The sequence below is a fragment of the Crocodylus siamensis genome, chromosome 1 (assembly GCF_052110815.1).
Source record: "Crocodylus siamensis isolate JL-2025a chromosome 1, ASM5211081v1, whole genome shotgun sequence".
NCBI classification, from domain to species: Eukaryota; Metazoa; Chordata; order Crocodylia; family Crocodylidae; genus Crocodylus; species Crocodylus siamensis.
In genome coordinates, this window is record NC_143395.1 from 135,180,934 (window position 1) to 135,198,536 (window position 17,603).

The window sequence follows — 17,603 nt, forward strand, 5'->3', positions numbered from 1 at the left end:
TCCCAGAACTGGTCAACAGCTCATGAATGGGAAATACAAAGCAATACTGTAACACGGTGAATCGTTGTCAGTTGTCGGATTTCTGAGGCCTTTATCTTTGCTGGGATACGCCCAGGTGGGGAGGCTGAGAACTGGTCTGCAGGGTGATCAGGCCCACAGAGTTTTCCAGTTGTCGTCTCTGCTGCTTCCTGCTTTTTTGCCTCTTTTATAGATGTTTGTTGGACTGCCTCTATGACACTAACTATCATATATAGAGATAGGATAATTTTCTTTTACATAATTATTGCTAGGCAGACTTTCTACATAAGTTTAATTTCTGCAGAAATGACACTTCTAGATAAGAAATGAAATTTACGGAATGCACATGTGTAGCTTAATGCCAGTGGAGAAAAGTACAAAGCGTTCATTTTGATTAACAGTCGACTTCAAGGTTACATAAATGTGAGAGTGCCGCGCGGCAGTTATACAGAAAAGGGAAAATAATATAAAGTCTTTGCTAAAAACTATAAGATAGTTACACGCCTCAAATGTGCAAATGCAGCCTTTGGATGCACCTGAGGTGTTCCAAGATCATAACATCAGATTTGAAGCCGACCTCATAGTTTATCAAGCAGTTGTGATCCCTACTTCCCTATATGGAGCAGAGATGCGGACAACATACAAGAGACACCTCAAGCAGCTGGAGAAGTACCATCAACGCTGCCTGCAGAAGATCCTTCAAATTCAGTGGGAAGACAGATGCACCAATGTTAGCATCCTCTTGCAAGCAAACACCATGAGCATCGAGGTGATGATCGTCCAACATCAACTTTGCTAGGCCAGCCATGTCATCTGGTGTCTGACTGCAAACTCCCAAAACAAGTTTTATTCTCCCAGCTTAGTCAAGGTGTATGCTCAAGAGGAGGGCAGAGAAAGCACTTAAAGGATGTCCTCAAGGCCAACTTGAAAAAGTATAACATCAGCATGAACTCCTGGGAGACTATCACCTAGGACTGCCCAAATGGAGGAAGAGTGCACTGCAAGGATCTCAGTTCTTTCAAACCTCACAACAGGAGACAGAAAAGCAGAAGCAGCAGAAACAGCATGTTGCACACTGAACCAAGAAATCAGAGCCATCAGCACTGCATGGAAACACATGCCCAGGTTGCAGTAGAACCTGTGGATCTCAGATTGGCTTTGGCAGCCACCTTCAGACTCACAGATAAGGCAACCATGGAAGACAGTCATCCTCAACTGTGAGGGATTGCTACTGATGATGAAGAGAGAGGCTCAGAGAAGAGTCTGAAGAACTTCAGATGGCAGGGGAAATTTAGTGGTGATAAAGAGAAAGTATTACATGTTGGAGGGAAAAAATTGAACTACTCAGGCACCTGACAGTGGTCTAAATTAACCATATTGACTTGGCAAAGGGATGTGGCTAGCTCTGTAATGATTTTTATTCAATGTGCGGCTGCAGTATCTACAGTAAACAAGATATGAGGATGCACAAGGAACAGGATGAAGAGTAATGTAGAACATATGACTTATTTATTAAATATATAAATCAATTGTATGGCCTCTTCAGGAGCATAGTGGCTGTGTCTACATGAGATGCTGACTGTGCAGTAGCTCATTACTACTGCACAGTAGCTCATTACTATTGTGCTGTAGCATTGCGTGGCATGAAGTGTGGCATGATGCTACTGTACAGCATTAACAAGCCACTGAGCAGTACTAACAAGCTACTGTGCAGTCAGCATCACCAAAAAGCTGTTCAGTAGCTATGGTTACTGCGCAGTCATTTAGTATTTGTATGTGCAAGTACTAAATGACTGTGCAGTAACAACTATGCAGTCAATGTCTCATGTAGATGTGGCCTGTGTGCAGTATTAGTCAGTTTACTTCAAAATATTGTAAAATGGAAGAGGTTTCAAAGAAAGGCAACAAGAAAGATTGAAGGCCTGGGAAAACTCTCATATGGAGAGCTATTGAATAGTTTGGATTGCTTACCTTTGGGGGGAAATGAATTAAAGGTGGCAGGAAAAAATGTAGAACATAATGAACAGTAGATAGAAGGCACATTGGAACTTCTGTTCATCCTGTCTCCTAACACATGAATGATATGAATGATATTGAAAGGTAGCAAATCCAAGACTGATTAAAGGAAATATTTTTTTCACAGAACATGTAATTAGACTCACTACTGTTGACTGTCACTGAGTTCAAGAAACTTGCCAGATTATAAAGAGACTGTGCAGTTCATACAAATAAAAAGAGTATCCAGAGTTCTAACAGTCAATCCCACCAGAGAGTTTTAGATGGGACAGAGACTTCAAGGTTCTACTTGATAGAAATTAGGATAAGATTTTAAGCGGCAGGAGGCAGAATATCCCTCTTCTGCAGCATCTGGTTCCAGCCACTGTCAAGGACACAATGCTAAACCAGATGGGCTTCAGGTCTGATCAAGTATAGCAATGCTTATATTCTTCTATTAATTCAAATATTTCTGTATTTCTTCCCTCATAGTATGGATACTACAGAGATACAGAGACTCCAGCAGAGAGCAACAAGACCGAATATGGGAGTTAGTAAGTAAATACAATAGGTTAGAGGAGGATGGTCAGCCTTTATTGTTTAATTGAGGAAAGCCCTAGAAGGGAGCAAAATAGAGTGAAATCATGAGTTGGGAGAGAAGAATACATAGATTCATATATGCTAGGGTTGGAAGGGACTTCAACAGATCATCAAGTCTGACACCCCTGCCCTGGGCAGAAAAGAGTGCTGGGGTCAGATGACCCCAGCCAGATGCCTCTCCAGCCATGGATGAGACATGGTAAAAAAATCTCTGACTTCTACCTGGCTAGTGATCATATGAATTTAAGTATTCCATTAAAGATACTTAAATAGGTGCAAAAAGTTTGAAGGAGAAGTAAGGCAATGTGGGGAAAAGGATAAATACAAAATTAAAACTTATCAAAAATAGAGACTATGACTGCTTGGCTTTTCTATCTCAAATACTTGTTTCATTAAAGAATTTATTTACAAGACTTTGTAGAATGCTTCTTAGGCTTCTATTCCTGCTTTAGGCTTGTCCAAATGAGGGCCCTAGGACAGCTTTTGGACTGAAACCTGTTACCTGGCATAGTGGATCTGGGAGGTGCAGTATTATAGTCTAATGGGCCTTCTAGGCCCAGGTAGACTGTGCTGGACTTATGCAACACCCTAAACCTAGATGTTTGTGCTGCTTTAAAAGACAAAAGACAAGATCATACAGATGATTTGGAAGCCAAAAAATATGTCTGGATGACTGGTATCTACTTATCCATCCCATTGACATGTGTATATTTGTAACACACTAGTAAAGTGGGATAATGATTCAGGAGTGACTGATTGGGAGCAGTGCCACCAGCTGAATCACCAGAACCAGCAAAATAGTAGAGGTATAAACTCTGACTTACCTCTACCTTGAATTAATCAAATGTGTACACGACCAGGCATTTCTTATATGCTAACACACGTCCAGAGTGACATTTTTTAAAGTATTGATTGCTTTCTTGCCTTCTAATTAACTTCACACCAACTAGCTTAGTAATGACTTTATTCAAATACAGCCTGTATGCTGGATCTGGCTCATGGCATCTCAGACTGACCTCATGTGCTGCTTGCTGGTCTGATGCACGGGCTGGACCCCAGGCACTTCACGTGACACAGGGGATTGGTTTGGAGTGCATTCTGCATGCAACACCTGCACTGGACCAGCCCTACATGCTGGCTACAGAGCTGGTCTGGATTAGGCAGTGCTGAAGCCAGGGTGTAAGGCCAGTCCAGTGGGGCACTGTGTGCAGCATGTGCCTTGTGGCAGTCTTCGGTGCCCTGTTCAGCACATGCAGCTGGTCCAGCCCCACATATTGCATGCAGCACATGCTAGCCTTGCTCTTAGGCTTGCTCTGCCAAAGAAGGCATGGGGTACCTGCTGCATGTGGTACCCTGCTGGACTGGCCCATGTGCTGGCTCCAGTGCTGTCTGATCTACCCCACAGACTGGCTCAGCAACCTTCCTTGGGCCCATGGGTCTGGATGATTTGACATCCCTGATGTAAATAGATATGGGCCTGCATCCAGAGATGACCCTAACAGGGTGTGGCCCAGGGCAAATCAGCCTGTGTGGGGCCTGGGTGCAAAGAAACTACCACCGGCGGGGAGGAGGGGTGGTAAGCAGCCAGATGTGAAGCCAGTGGCGGGGCAGCCATGTGGAATCACCAGCACTAGGTGGGCCCTGCAGGAGGGGCTGTGGCCACTTCACCCAGCTCCACAGGGCCCGCCAAAGCACGGCCCGGGGTGTTTGCCCCAATTCATCCCCCACTAGGGATGGCCCTCCCTGTGTCAGTGGACCTGGTAAGGATTAGCTTAGTGTAGACCAGAGGTACAGCATCTGAAATGGTGGTAATGATGGCCAGCATATTGGTTTTTACATACAGGAACATAGGTTTTCCTAGAGGTGGGGCAATATCTTAAGGCAACCCGCACCACTCTATATTCTCATATTGAATGCAGTTTTGCAAATTATGAAACATTCACAGTATGTCTGAGCAACAAGCGCACAATCAATATTGTTACTGATAATTCTGGCCTTGACTTCAAAGTAAGGCCTGTGCAGCTGTTCAAGTGACAAACTAGAAACAAATTTTCTGTTCATGAGCATGCTTGCCAAATCTGATAAATATTCTTCCTGTACTGTTGAATGAAAATACGTTTTCGTTCTTTTCAAACAAGTCAAAGTAATGGGCAAAGTTAATGAGAGCTAGAGAAGAACCAATATATTATTCATTAATAGGCTACCTTCTTCAGTCTTGCAAAAATTCAGGACAACATTTACATTGCGTAACTTTACTTTAATATCTCCCAGGCTTCTGACAGTAGAAGAACGAAATTCACAAATCTTCTCAAGTTTTGCCATTTCATTTTGAGATGGTATAGTCAATAAACATGGTCCTCCTGAATCTCTGATTTTGGGAATTAAGCACTCAAAATCTTGCAATATTTCCATTGCTTCATCAATTAATCTTGTCTTCATATTGGATATTGGACATTAAGGATGGCATTAAACACTTCAATTTAATTTTTTTTCCCTATCAGAAGTCAATTCATGAGAAGCTTTTTGATCCCAAACATTCTCTTTGAAAGGTGTTTTTTCTCAGTCATTGGCTAAATGTAAAATTCTTCACAGATAACCTTTGCTTGCTACAGGAGACAGTAAAAGCACTCATTGCTACACCTCAGTCTCTCAAACAGGTTTACTGTTGCATTGACTAGTATTATGGCTAAGTATGTTTTGAAGTTTGTTGCCTCTGAAGTTTGAACTTGTGACGGCTTGAGTGATTGTCCAGACATGAGACCCTAAATAAAGCATCACACAGAACTTAAAGTATTGCATACCATGTCGCAAGCAATGAATTTCTGTGGGACTGTATGTATCCAGTTAATCATTTGCAAGCAAATTTTCCATGGCAGCAGGGTGGGCATCAACATTTTTCCTTACGCAGTACAGAACTTTGGTCCTTGATACTGAGGATGGACTTATAATGACTTGGGCATCTCTTCGGTAAGTCTGAGACAAGCATGTGCCTGGTAGAATCCCATTTCATGGTTTTTGCTTGTAACAAATATGGTATAAAGCTTTTACAAAATTTGAAAAAGCTTTGATTCCCTACAGGTTGACACTGTGGGCATGTCTACACGTGCATTTAGTCACAACTAGATTTACTGCACAGTAAGCTACTGCATAGTAAGCGATTTTGGGTAGGTGTCTACATGTGCAGGGACCTACCACGAAATTTAGTGCCAGGTCCCTCCAGCCCTGCCATGTGCCCCAGTGTTCACTGCAGAATCTCCAGCCTCTGGCCCTAGCTGCCAGCATTTGGCAGCCATGTTTGAAGCCAGACCCAGCTGTCAGCACTTGGCAACCATCTTTAAAATACTCCTTTGCTCTGTGCTTTCTGAGCAGCCAATTCCTGTGCTCAGAGGAGCAGCCTGGCACACACAGAGGCAACATGTGGCAGCTGTGGACCACTAAGGCACGTTCATGCACATCAGTGTTGGCTGGGTGGGCAGCGCACACAACGCCCGTGTGTTCAGGAACTCTGGATTGGCCACACTAGTGAAGAGCAAATGCTTCATGCTGGGACCAGAGGACCTGCAGCTGGGTGCTGTTATCATCCCATCCCTGCTCATCGGGTACCCAGTGTACATGATTCTTCCCTGGCTGATGAGGCACTACACAAGCCACGTGGACCCCCACCAGGCCCACTTTAATCAGTGCCTAAGCTGGACCCACGCCCTCACTGAGTACACCTTTGGCTAAGTTAAAGGCTGCTGGCACTCTCTCGCTACCCACCTCAAAGTGGTTGAGAACAACTTCCCCTGGGTTATCATCACAGCTTGAGTGCTACACAATATCTGTGAGGACCAGGGAGAGTTGTTCTATGAAACCTGGGCAGAGGCGGCATGTCAGGCAGAGGGAGCCTGGTGGTGGGAGTACAAGCTGCAGTAGCAATGGCAGTGGTAGGTACCCCCAGCAAGGCCCCAGATGAGCCACACACCTGCCAAGGGGACCAGGGCACCAGGTTCAGGAGGCTCTGGCAGACCCACTTCTAGCCTGCCTGCCCCACTGCCCACACCCCCCCTGCCCTCTGCCCACCCCCAGCAGTACTCTCATGCCAGGCACATGTTCAAACAAAAAATCTTTATTCCCCTCACAACACACACCCCACTTCTCCCCCTCCTAACACATAGAGCCCCCTCACCCTGCCCTCCCCAACATACAGATGAGGTATAGGGCAACCTGGTCTGGCTTCACCTCACATAGCCAGGGCTACACTAATCATATACAACAGGCTGAGAGAAAGTGTGACAGGGATTCTGGATGAATTGTTTGGGGCTCTGTTTAGTGATATTTGTCAGACATTTAAGGATGGTGAAGAAACAGGAATCACTGGAAATGGAAAAGAAAGGTGCATCTCAGCTGTGGGAGTGAAGCGGAAGTAAAAATGTATGCAATGTAGTGGCTCACCATGATTTGAAAAAGTTGGTTTCCATTACTGAGGGCATGCTGCTTCTGGCAGCAGCTTAATGATAGATATTGTATTTAATGAGGTTTTCTTGTGTGGAAAAGTAAAGGAAGGTGAGGAGCTTTTCCCCCCATGCTGATGGGGGAAAACCTCATCTTGTTTGCAATTAAATATGGTATTTTTACATTCCCAGTATGATTTCCTGGAAAAACACCTAGCTTGTTGAAGTAGCTATAATAATACCACCATACTAGTAATGACAGTGGTGAGGCTGTGCTGTCTGCAATGCTTCAGCTTTGCAGGTGAAGTCAGTTTCTGTGCATCTGCCACATATTATCCAGCAAGTAGAGATATAGCCATTTGTGATACTCTTTTACTCTGCATACTGATCACACAGCCAATACTATTACCTCAGTGGACTCTGAAAAATATTTCATATGTGGTGAGAGCATTGGACAAGTTCCAAAGGCTTTCAGCAGACGGAGCTCTTTCTTGAATAAAATAACAGAAAGGACCTCTTATGTAAAATTAGGGTGGAGACTGGGCATTCTATGGCTCTGGAGCCAAAATATTCATGGCAATCACTCTTCCAGCCCCCACTATATCTGCACTTCTGCTTGCATGACAAGGAAGCCTCCTTTAGTACAAGTAATTGACCCTAATTGAAAACAGTGACATTAATGTCATTAGCATGGTCATATGGGCACACACAGAAGACAACTATGCTACCTTACAGTGTCATGATCATCTTCCGTACCTCACTGATAGAGCTACAGCTCAGAAGACAGCTATATAGCAAATCAAAGCACATCTATGATTATGATTGTCCCAGAAGATTGCCATAGACATTTGTAACCAGCAGGTGCCAGATGCCATTGCAATGGTTGCCTGCTTTTTTCAAATGTGTACATTTGTGACAGTTTCTTTACTTGGGCATCACTTTTTCCTTAGGTATCTTAAGATGTGTCTTTCTCCTTTCTGTCCTCTTATCTACTGCACAGGATGATTAACCAAGGATGAGAGACTACAAGGAAGATAGAGAAAGCTGGTATTTGCAAGATAAAAAGACGGGGGCATATCCAGAGGGGGTGATCATCACACTGAATGTAGCTCAATTAGGGAAATGTAAAATACCTGTATTTTCAGTGTAAGTTACACAGGAAATGAATGAGTCAGATTAGCTCTCAGGTCAAGAGGGCAAGCTGAGAAAGCAAAACTGTTCAGCACATATCTCTTGTTCTTGTGTTTCTCAGCACTGACTTTCTTCTTTAAGCACACACTGAAAGTAGGTCTTGGGAAACTGCACCATACAGACAGCAGTGTGACATCTGGAAGATGCACCAATCTCCAGAGAAGAGTGGCTCTGTTATAATTAATCATGTCTGATAATTAACCAGGATGTAATTAGATATAATCACCCTGACAACAATGGTGCACCTTTCTCAACAGACAAGAAGAAGGTCTGTCATCCACCTGTGTCTGATCAAAGAGGATAATAGAGTAGCAAGCTATTAGTGTGCACATGGTAAAAGAGCTGGGCCAACTCTCCCATTGAAGGCCTGGTAAGTGATACAGTCGGCTGTGGTAGAAAATAACTAATTCATGATTTTTTTTTAACTGTCTTTGCCATCATGAGCTCAGTTTTCAGGAACTAGCCTGTTTGAATAATGCCAAAGAAAAAAGACAACAGCAGGAAAAAGAAATTACTTTGTTTTTCCATGACTGGCTCAATTAGACTGTTCACCGCATTATGTGGGGGGAGCCCAAAATGGAGAAGCATTCAGAAGAACGATCATGTCCCATTGTTGCAACTGACAGAAAACAACCAGTGAGCAGCTCAGCTGTTTAGAGTTCATTGTATTAGGAGCCTCCAGGGGTGTGACAGGGAGAAAGGTACCAGAAGCCCTTAAGAAGGGCCCCAGCTCCTGAAGTCGCACAATGAGTTTTGATTTACAAAAATAGGTTTCTAACCATCACAGATGCAAAGGAAAGCTGGAAAATATGATTCAAGTGCAACACCTATCTCCTGAGCCTATCTCAGCTTGCTTGAAAAAATGTGAATGATTCTGCTTATCTTAATTCTGAAGCCTTCTGCCAACCAGAGCGAGAGGAGAAGCCATAGCACCAAGGCTGGGTGAGGGCATTCCCCAGGTGAGCATCTTACCACTCCCTAGTTACCTCTAGAACTCTGGCCTGTCTAAATTCAGCCCTGAACCATAACCACATATTTCCTGTTCTCTAAGAAATGGATCCCTGCCCTGTGTGCTACAAAAGTCCAGTTAGCTCTCTGCTTTATAGCTAGGGAATGCCACTTGCGCTGCAGGATCAACACCCTAAATTCCTTGCCTATATTAAATAATCATGCAGTACATTGCTATACTGGCTAACAATAATGAGATGCTGAAGTGAAGGGTAGAGTATTGGGTACAGAACTAAATTTAAGTTGCAAATGGCAGCTTCCTAATAGAAGAGAGCCACTGATGTCCTTCACTGGAAAGGCTTTGCAGCTAGATTTTAAGGAAGTCTTGTCATATATTGTGTGTTGCTAAGCAGGAGGGTGTGAATAGTTTGCCTAAAACATTGAGAGGAGGAATTTTACTGTGATCCCATCCCCTCAGAAAAGCATACACAAAATGTTCATCATGTCAGGCCAACAATCTTCAAAGATTCAGAAAGAGTTTTCTAGAGAAGGGACTGCAGGCATCTCTGCTTTATCTTACCAAGTTCAGAATAGCTTATAAACACTGAATCTACCTCTTTTGGTTGAGATGGGTCTGATCCAAAATGGAACCAAATCTGAATGACCTTCTAGTGCTCTGGGAGCCAGTTCCATGCAAGTTTGTTACTTAATTAATAATAATGGCCCACACCAACACTTATTACGGGAATAACTTTGGATCTGGGTTTAAACGTTTGTGTATTGTGCCTATCTGGTTCTGGGGCTCCATATTATCTCACCAAGTACTGAACAAAATGTGCAGTGATACTGTAGTAAGAAAGTGGGGCAGATACTTCTCAGAGGGCCTGGACATTTACACAGGGAAGGTTTGTATTGGTTTTGTACATCGGTGTAAATAATACAGGACCTGGAACGGACAAATGGGCAGCTATTCCCTGGTATATGAATATAGTTCATTTGCCATAGGCAAACAGCTACCCCAGGATACACATGCAATACTTTTGCCATTATAACTTGTACCAATATAGTTTTACCCTTGTTTTTTTCTGTCCTCCAGTGAAGCCAGGAATCAAGTAAGTTTTATTGGCATAGAACAGGGATGTCCAACTTTGTGGCATGTAGTCCCTGGGCTGTCCATTATAGGAGCCATAACTTGTGGGGGTGGGTCCCTGGGATCCCATCTCTGCCATGCAGGCAGCACTGGTAGCACATGGATTCCCCCCTGACATCCCCAGGTGGGCTGCACTTGTGGCACATGGTCCCCCCGTGACAAGACTGGCTCTAGGGGCAGTTGTGATGTACCCTGGGGGGCCACATGGCCCCTGCCCCACTGTGGCTCCACAGGTACCCTCCCTTCTCCTCTTGCCTGGCATACCTTGATGGAATTATTTTCTGTTGTAGAAGGGAGGCTGCCCCCAGGGTCCCAGAGTGACCATGCTTATTTGGCCAGTGGGTCCTTCCTGTACCCAGCTGCCCCTGGGCTTGTTCTTCCAGCCCTAAGTGGGGCCCCCCATAGTCCCATCAATGCCTCAGTGCAGTGGTCACCATGAGGGCAATTTGGGGTCTCTTTCCACCCCTACAGCCATGCCCATGCCTTGCAGCCTTGTATATGATATCACTTCAGGAGGGATGGGAGGACCACCCAGTCCCTCCACAATGTTTGGCCCTCTCAGGCCTCAAAACCTTTGTAGTAAGCTACCCTGGAGGCTGAGGGGCACACCTGCTGCCTGACCGGAAGGGGAGGAGCTGGCTGTAAGCTTGGATCCCTGGGGCAGAGCGGAAGTGCAGCCCTGAACTCATATGCACGTATGCACAGTTTGCAATCCTATTGTACATGCAGTGGGGATGTGTAATCATCCGCACAGCTACTGACCAGGGGTGTTAGACTATGTGCTGTACAGGCAATACATAGCTACAGATGTGTGTGCTCTGGGTGTGTGTAAGTCACAACGTTCTACCTTGCAAAAGCCCACGGCTGGTTACCCACCTATGTTTTAGCTGAATGGTCAGGGCACTCACCCAGCTTGCTGACTTCTCAGCTCAGTGACTTAACAAGCAAGCCACAGGTCAGAAATTATCTGGTGCTGTCCCCAGCCCTCCCCTTGGAGCTAAGCTACTGCATCTTGTATTTGATATTCATAGGATAAAATGGGCAGAGAGTAAGGAGAAAGTTTCTGCCTCATTGGGAACAAAGGCCCAAGGTACAACACAGAGTCTGCTTCTTTCAAGAGCCGCAGCCATCTCACTGAACTACGCATCCTCTCTCCTGCACCCTTCCTGTTGGCCCACGTATCTCCCTCTGTTGCCCATACAGAGGACCAGATTCAAAAAGAGGTTTCGCAAATGGCAAAGACATTTTATGATGCTTAACCTATAGCCTAATGTTAGAGTGCTCAGCTGGAGAAATGCAAATTCAAACCTCCTCTTGGTGGCTTGAACTTGAACTGCCCAGCTCTTGGGGCTAAAACACAGGGGGGCAACCAATCCAGCCTCTGAATCACTGTTACAGCTCTTTTCTGAACACTTTCTAATTTGTCAACACCTTTTTTAAAGTGTAGATACCAGAATTCCATGATCCCAGTAACTCAATAGTAGTCTTACTGATGCCCTACTTCTATTCCAGGGCTCTTCTCAATAAGAATGTCATGGGAGCGTTAGGTTTACAAAATGATTCATAAAATAAATTCAGAGATTTCAAGTAGAATTCCATAGTTGTGGTCTTTCTGAGTTCTTTGCAACAGAAAAACTGCTCTATTTTTTTCCTGTAGTCAGAAAAAGAATGAAAACTAAAAGCTGGCATTTTCTGAGTGGTGCTGCAAGCCTCTCCAGGGGCTCCTTAAGTTGATCTAGGGGTGCCTTGAGTCTAAAAAGAGTGAGAACCACTGTTCTACTCAATATTCTTTTGCTCATCCATCCATGGATTATGTATGTTCTCTTAGCTGCAACATCATACTGGGACCTCAAACTCAGATGATCATAAATCCAGTTTAATCAACTGAAAGGACTATAATAAAACTTTTAAAAAGTCACTGATTTCCATGTGTAGTCTTCAAATATTTAAGTGTGATCTACATTTTTTTCTCTGTGTGACTTTGCTTTTGACTATATTAAAGCAGATGTTGTTAAAGTATATTGATCTTATCAAGTCATCCTCATTGCTCTGTATAACTAACCTTTGTTGTCTGCCAACTTTCCCAGCAATGGTTTTGTATTTTCTTCCAGAGTATGACTAAAGATATTGAACAGCACTGAGCCAAGAACAAATCTCTGCATGAGCCACTAGATAAACCTTCTTTGCTTGATGATTCCCTATGGCTATAATCAGATGTCACAGTTGTCACAACACTGGTTGTGCCGTGACATGTCCCTGGCTGCACTGGCTGCACACATGGTTTTTTGATATCTCCAACAAAATGCTTAGGGGGCTGGGCCACATGACTTAGGAAGACAGGCTGAGGGAACTGGGCTTATTTAGTCTACAGAAGAGAAGACTGAGATAGGATTTAATAGCAGCCTTCACCTACCAGAAGGGGGGTTCAAAAGAGGATGGAGCTAGACTGCTCTCAGTGGTGGCCAATAACAGAACAAGGAGCAACAGTCTCAAGCTGAAGCAAGGGAAGTTTAGGTTAGATATTAGGAAGAGTTTTCTCACTAGGAGGGTAGTAAAACACTGGAACAGGTTACCCAAAGAAGTGGGGGAAGCTCCATCCTTGGAGGTTTTCAAGACCTGGCTAGATGAAGCTTTGACTGGGATGATCTAGTTGGGGATGGTCCTGCTTTGAGCAGGAGATTGGACGAGATGACCTCTTGAGGTCCCTTCCAACCCTCATTTTATATGATTTCTATGAAATCTTTGTGTGCCGCCAGGCTGCATACATGGTTTTTAAAAGTCCTGGCACACTCAGGCCGGGACCAACAATCAGCTGATTGTCAGGTGCACCAGGACCTTCAAAAGCCCAGCGCACATAGATTTTAGACATCCATGTGTGCCAGGGATGCAGGATGCATCACCACTCTTCGATGTTGTATTCAGCAAATGTGCCCTAATCATATAGACGTCTCCTACAATGAAGCATGACAAACTGTTAATAGATATTGTTGTGCAACCATTTTTGGGCATTTGTGGCACAACAAAAGGAATGGATGTCTATACTCTTGCATTTTGTCCCTTCATGAAAGTTTTGAACATCTGTTCTCAGCCTATTGAAAATATTTTTTGAGATGTATTGGTGGGCCACTTTTCAATCCATTTAATGTAATGAGCTACCTCATTTTTCTTTAGGGCTACCTTTTTAAGCAGAATGTTGCCCAAGACTAAGTCAAATCCTCTACAGATATGTATTGAGTTTGTTTGGCAAGAACTGGTTTCCATAAAATTATGTTGATCAGCACAAATTATACTACCATCCTGTAATTCTTTACTGTCTGTGTTTCATATCAGCTTTTCCATGAATTTTCCTGGGATCAGTGTCAGCTACGTGGCCTAGAGTTTCCTGTGTCATTTCATTTATCCTTTGTAAATTTTGGCACAACTTTAGCTCTTTTCCAGTTCACTGAAATGTCTTTGTATTGCAAGATTTGTTAAATACCAGCTTCAATGCTTCAGTGAGCTTCTTGGCTAATTCTTTTAAATCATGTTTGAGATTAAGTACATGCTTAATGTTACCTGTAAAATTAGTCTTGTTGAACTTAATGGGGCAACTCACATAGAGTTAACCAGAAATATAGTGATTTGCAAAACTAATAACTCAACATTTGCTTTCTGTAAATATGTTCCAGTATTTAGTATCACCCAAACATTTCTTCCAAAAAAGTTGTTTGCTAGAATACTTTTAGAAAGCAAAGAGCAAAGCACTGCAAATGCAGCTGAAGTGAATGCTTTCAAACACATGAAGCAATTGGGGTGGAAGGTTTCCTTCAGCAATATTTACCCAGCTATGCCTTTATTGGACTTCAATCTCCAAAACTTGCATCTCTGGGGAGACAGCATGCTCCAATAGGTTGAGCATTAGAGTTGTAGGCAGGAGAGAGACATTTTATTCCTGATTCTGCCACTATCCAGCTGTGTGACCTTATTTGAGTCACTTCCCTTCTCTGTGCCTCTTTTTCCCTTCCATTCTTCATCTGTCAGGTATAAGTGGACTATAAACTCTGCAGTGATCATTTCTTACACAGCCCTTATCACCACCATCTGAGTCACAGCCTCTAAGTGGTAGCATAATCCAAATAAAATAACCTTCCACTAGCAGTAGCAATTACCTGAAAAACAGGCAAATCAAGTGTAGTTTGATAAATATTGTGCAGGCAGATCATGTTTAGCGATAAGGCATTTCATTCAGAATTAGATCCCTGAATTTTTTCCACTTGGTTTCCATTCTGTGCTTTGCTTGGTATTTTCCCCTCAGAAAATGCCATGTAAACTATTGGTGTTATCTGACTCTGCAGTTGAAGTATTTGAGCAAGGAGTAATTTCCATGCTTACATCAAATGGTATACAGACATATGATTGAATGTGGAAGGAAGAAAGGAAAACAACCAGCTTTTCATCCTGTAAGAGATTTTTCCACTGACTGCTCCCTCTCCTTTCCTGAGCAGGGTGCACATATTTGAATTATGAATGCTGTACAAAAGAGTTTGGTCCGACAAAATTCAAAATCTCTCTCTGGGACTTTTCTTCTTCCTTTTTCCCTCCTGAATATGAAATGCATGTAGGCTCTATGTGCAAACACTGACAGATGGTGACTCTTGGTTCCAGCTCAGGCAGATTAGTAAGAGAACTTAGTGTTCAAGGGACCAATTACCACTCTGTCCCCTCAGGGAAGAGCATATCAGATGTTTACTGGGGGTTAATAATAAATGAATTGAAAAAAAAATTGCTCTTCGAACACCATATTCTGTGTATTCATGTCAGCAGGTTGTAATTAGCTAATTAAATGCCTGGACTGACAGAATGGTCCCAGTGGGGGTTGCAACATTACAGGCTGCTCCTGAAATATGAGCAGGAAACATCTTGGAATATGTAGTCAGGAGAGCAGTTAACACCTCGCATTTAATGGGCCACTTCTTCCTGTAAAGGTTACTGGGAGAGCTGGGAGGAGGACTTGGATGAGTCCTGTGTCTGTGGAGCTAGCTGCCAACAAAACGACAGGGAGTGAGGGCAATATGTAAGATAAGGAAATCATCAGTTATAGGCTCTTGGCAATAAGCAACTGTTAAAAGTGCTGAGGCTTTTGGAATGACCACATAACCCAGTGGACATAATTCATGGGTCCTCCGTAAAAATGCATGCAGCTGAGAAGATGCAATCAAATGTAAATATGGGTGGCTAACTAGGTACACTAATTTGGGTCATCAAAAATCAAATTGACTTTTAAGGAACATGAAAGCCTTTAACTCACCGGGACAAAGAAAATGAGAGCTAACATTCAAAACCCTGGCATACCTTCTGATGTTAGCTCATGCAGCATGCTCTGTGCCTGCTCTGCTGCCCAGAGGTGATGCAAGCAGTCTGTACAAATACTTGTATATCAGAATTGCATGTTTCTCTTCCTGGTGCCTTGCTAGCAGGATGCTTACAGCAGGTTCGGTTCACACATTTTTGAGTGCTATTAAATAAATAAATATTAACTCATTCCTCAATAATATTAGATCACAGTTCCTGAAAGAATCATAGGAGATATCTGTAAAATGGGAAAACAAAATGGCAGCCTGTTGGGCTTTGTTTGCTACTGTGTTTTGTTGGTGGGGTGTAGTGGCAGAACATTTCAAATTTCTTCTAATGGTTTTAGGAATCTGAGTGCTGCCCTGGATTGGTGATGAAGGTTGTCCACTGTCGAACCAACTTGACTACCTGATCATTCAGGCTGGGGAGCCAAAGGCGACTGGAAACCAAGTTAACCATATGACTCTTTATTTATTACTTTATTTATTTTTCATTTGTACCACTTTCTAGGCACAGGAATTTGGAAGTAGGCCTTTTCCTAAAAACCATGCATGCCATTTCAGTAGAAAACTCAGCTCACTGAGGCCAGCCTCTTATGAGTCAGATGAAGAGATGCTGGGATATCCTGGGTCCCTGGCTGTGCAGACTAGTGCTGATCAGTCATTTGGAAAAGTGGGCCACCCAAATCCTGCCCCACAAGGGCTGAATTCTCAGTGCAAATTGGCTGGATTACAGAATCTTGCCCTACCTCTTCAAAAGAACCATGAAATGAGCCTGAGTATGCATTTCAGGAGTAGGGGAATGGTTTGATCCTTGGAAAAATCCAGATAATCTTTTGGATAGTCAAAGATAGGATGTTTTATAGAATATGAGAGATCGGAGACCAAAAGCAATAGTTGGTAGGTTTCGATATTGCTTCAGCAACTAGTGTACTTCAGCACGCACAGAATGGCTGATTTGAAAACTATTGTGAAGGATGTGCAACAAGGACAAGTGCAAAGTCCTGCACTTAGGACAGAACAATTCCATGGACCGGTACAAGCTGGGGGCTGACTGACTGGGCAGCTGAATATGAGTCAGCAGCATGCCCTTGTTGCCAGGAAGACTAACAACATCCTGGGCATTAGTAGGTGTGTTACTAGGAGGTCAAGAGAAATGATTATTGCCCTCTATTCAGCACTGGTGAGGCCACATCTGGAGTATTATGTTCAGTTTTGGGCTCTCCACTACAGAAAGTATATGGATAAATTGGAGAGAGTCCAGCAGAGGGCAACAAAAATGGTTTGGCGGCTGGGGGACATGACTTGGGAAGACAGGCTGAGGGACCTTGGCTTATTTAGTTTAGAAAAGAGTAAAGTGAGAGGATATTTAATACCAGCTTTCAACTACCTGAAGAGGGGTTCAAAAGAGGATGGAACCAAACTGTTCTCAGTGGTGGCAGATGACAGAACAAGGAACAATGGTCTCAAGTTGCAGCAAGGGAAGTTTAGGTTGGATATTAGGAAGAGTTTTCTCACTAGAAGGGTAGTAAAACACTGGAACAGGTTACCTAGAGAGGTAGTGGAAGCTCCATCCTTGGAGGTTTTCAAGGCCCAGCTAAACAAATCTTTGGCTGGGATGATCTAGTTGGAGCTGGTCCTGCTTTGAGCAGGGTGTTGCACTAGATGACCTCTTGAGGTCCCTTCCAACCCTAATCTTCTATGATTTTATGTGTGCAAGACTATATTCTACATCAGACAATACAAAAGACTGGATGTCTGGTTGGCTCAGGGTTCCATGCCCAGAGCTAGCTGTCACATATAGGACTTGACAGGTCTGTGGGACACATGACTCCAAACTTACTTCCCAGCTGAAGATACATGGTGGCAGGGGAATCTGAAAATTACTAGTGCCCTGATGAACTAGTGCCCTGATGAACTCAGGATGTCTAACAAAAC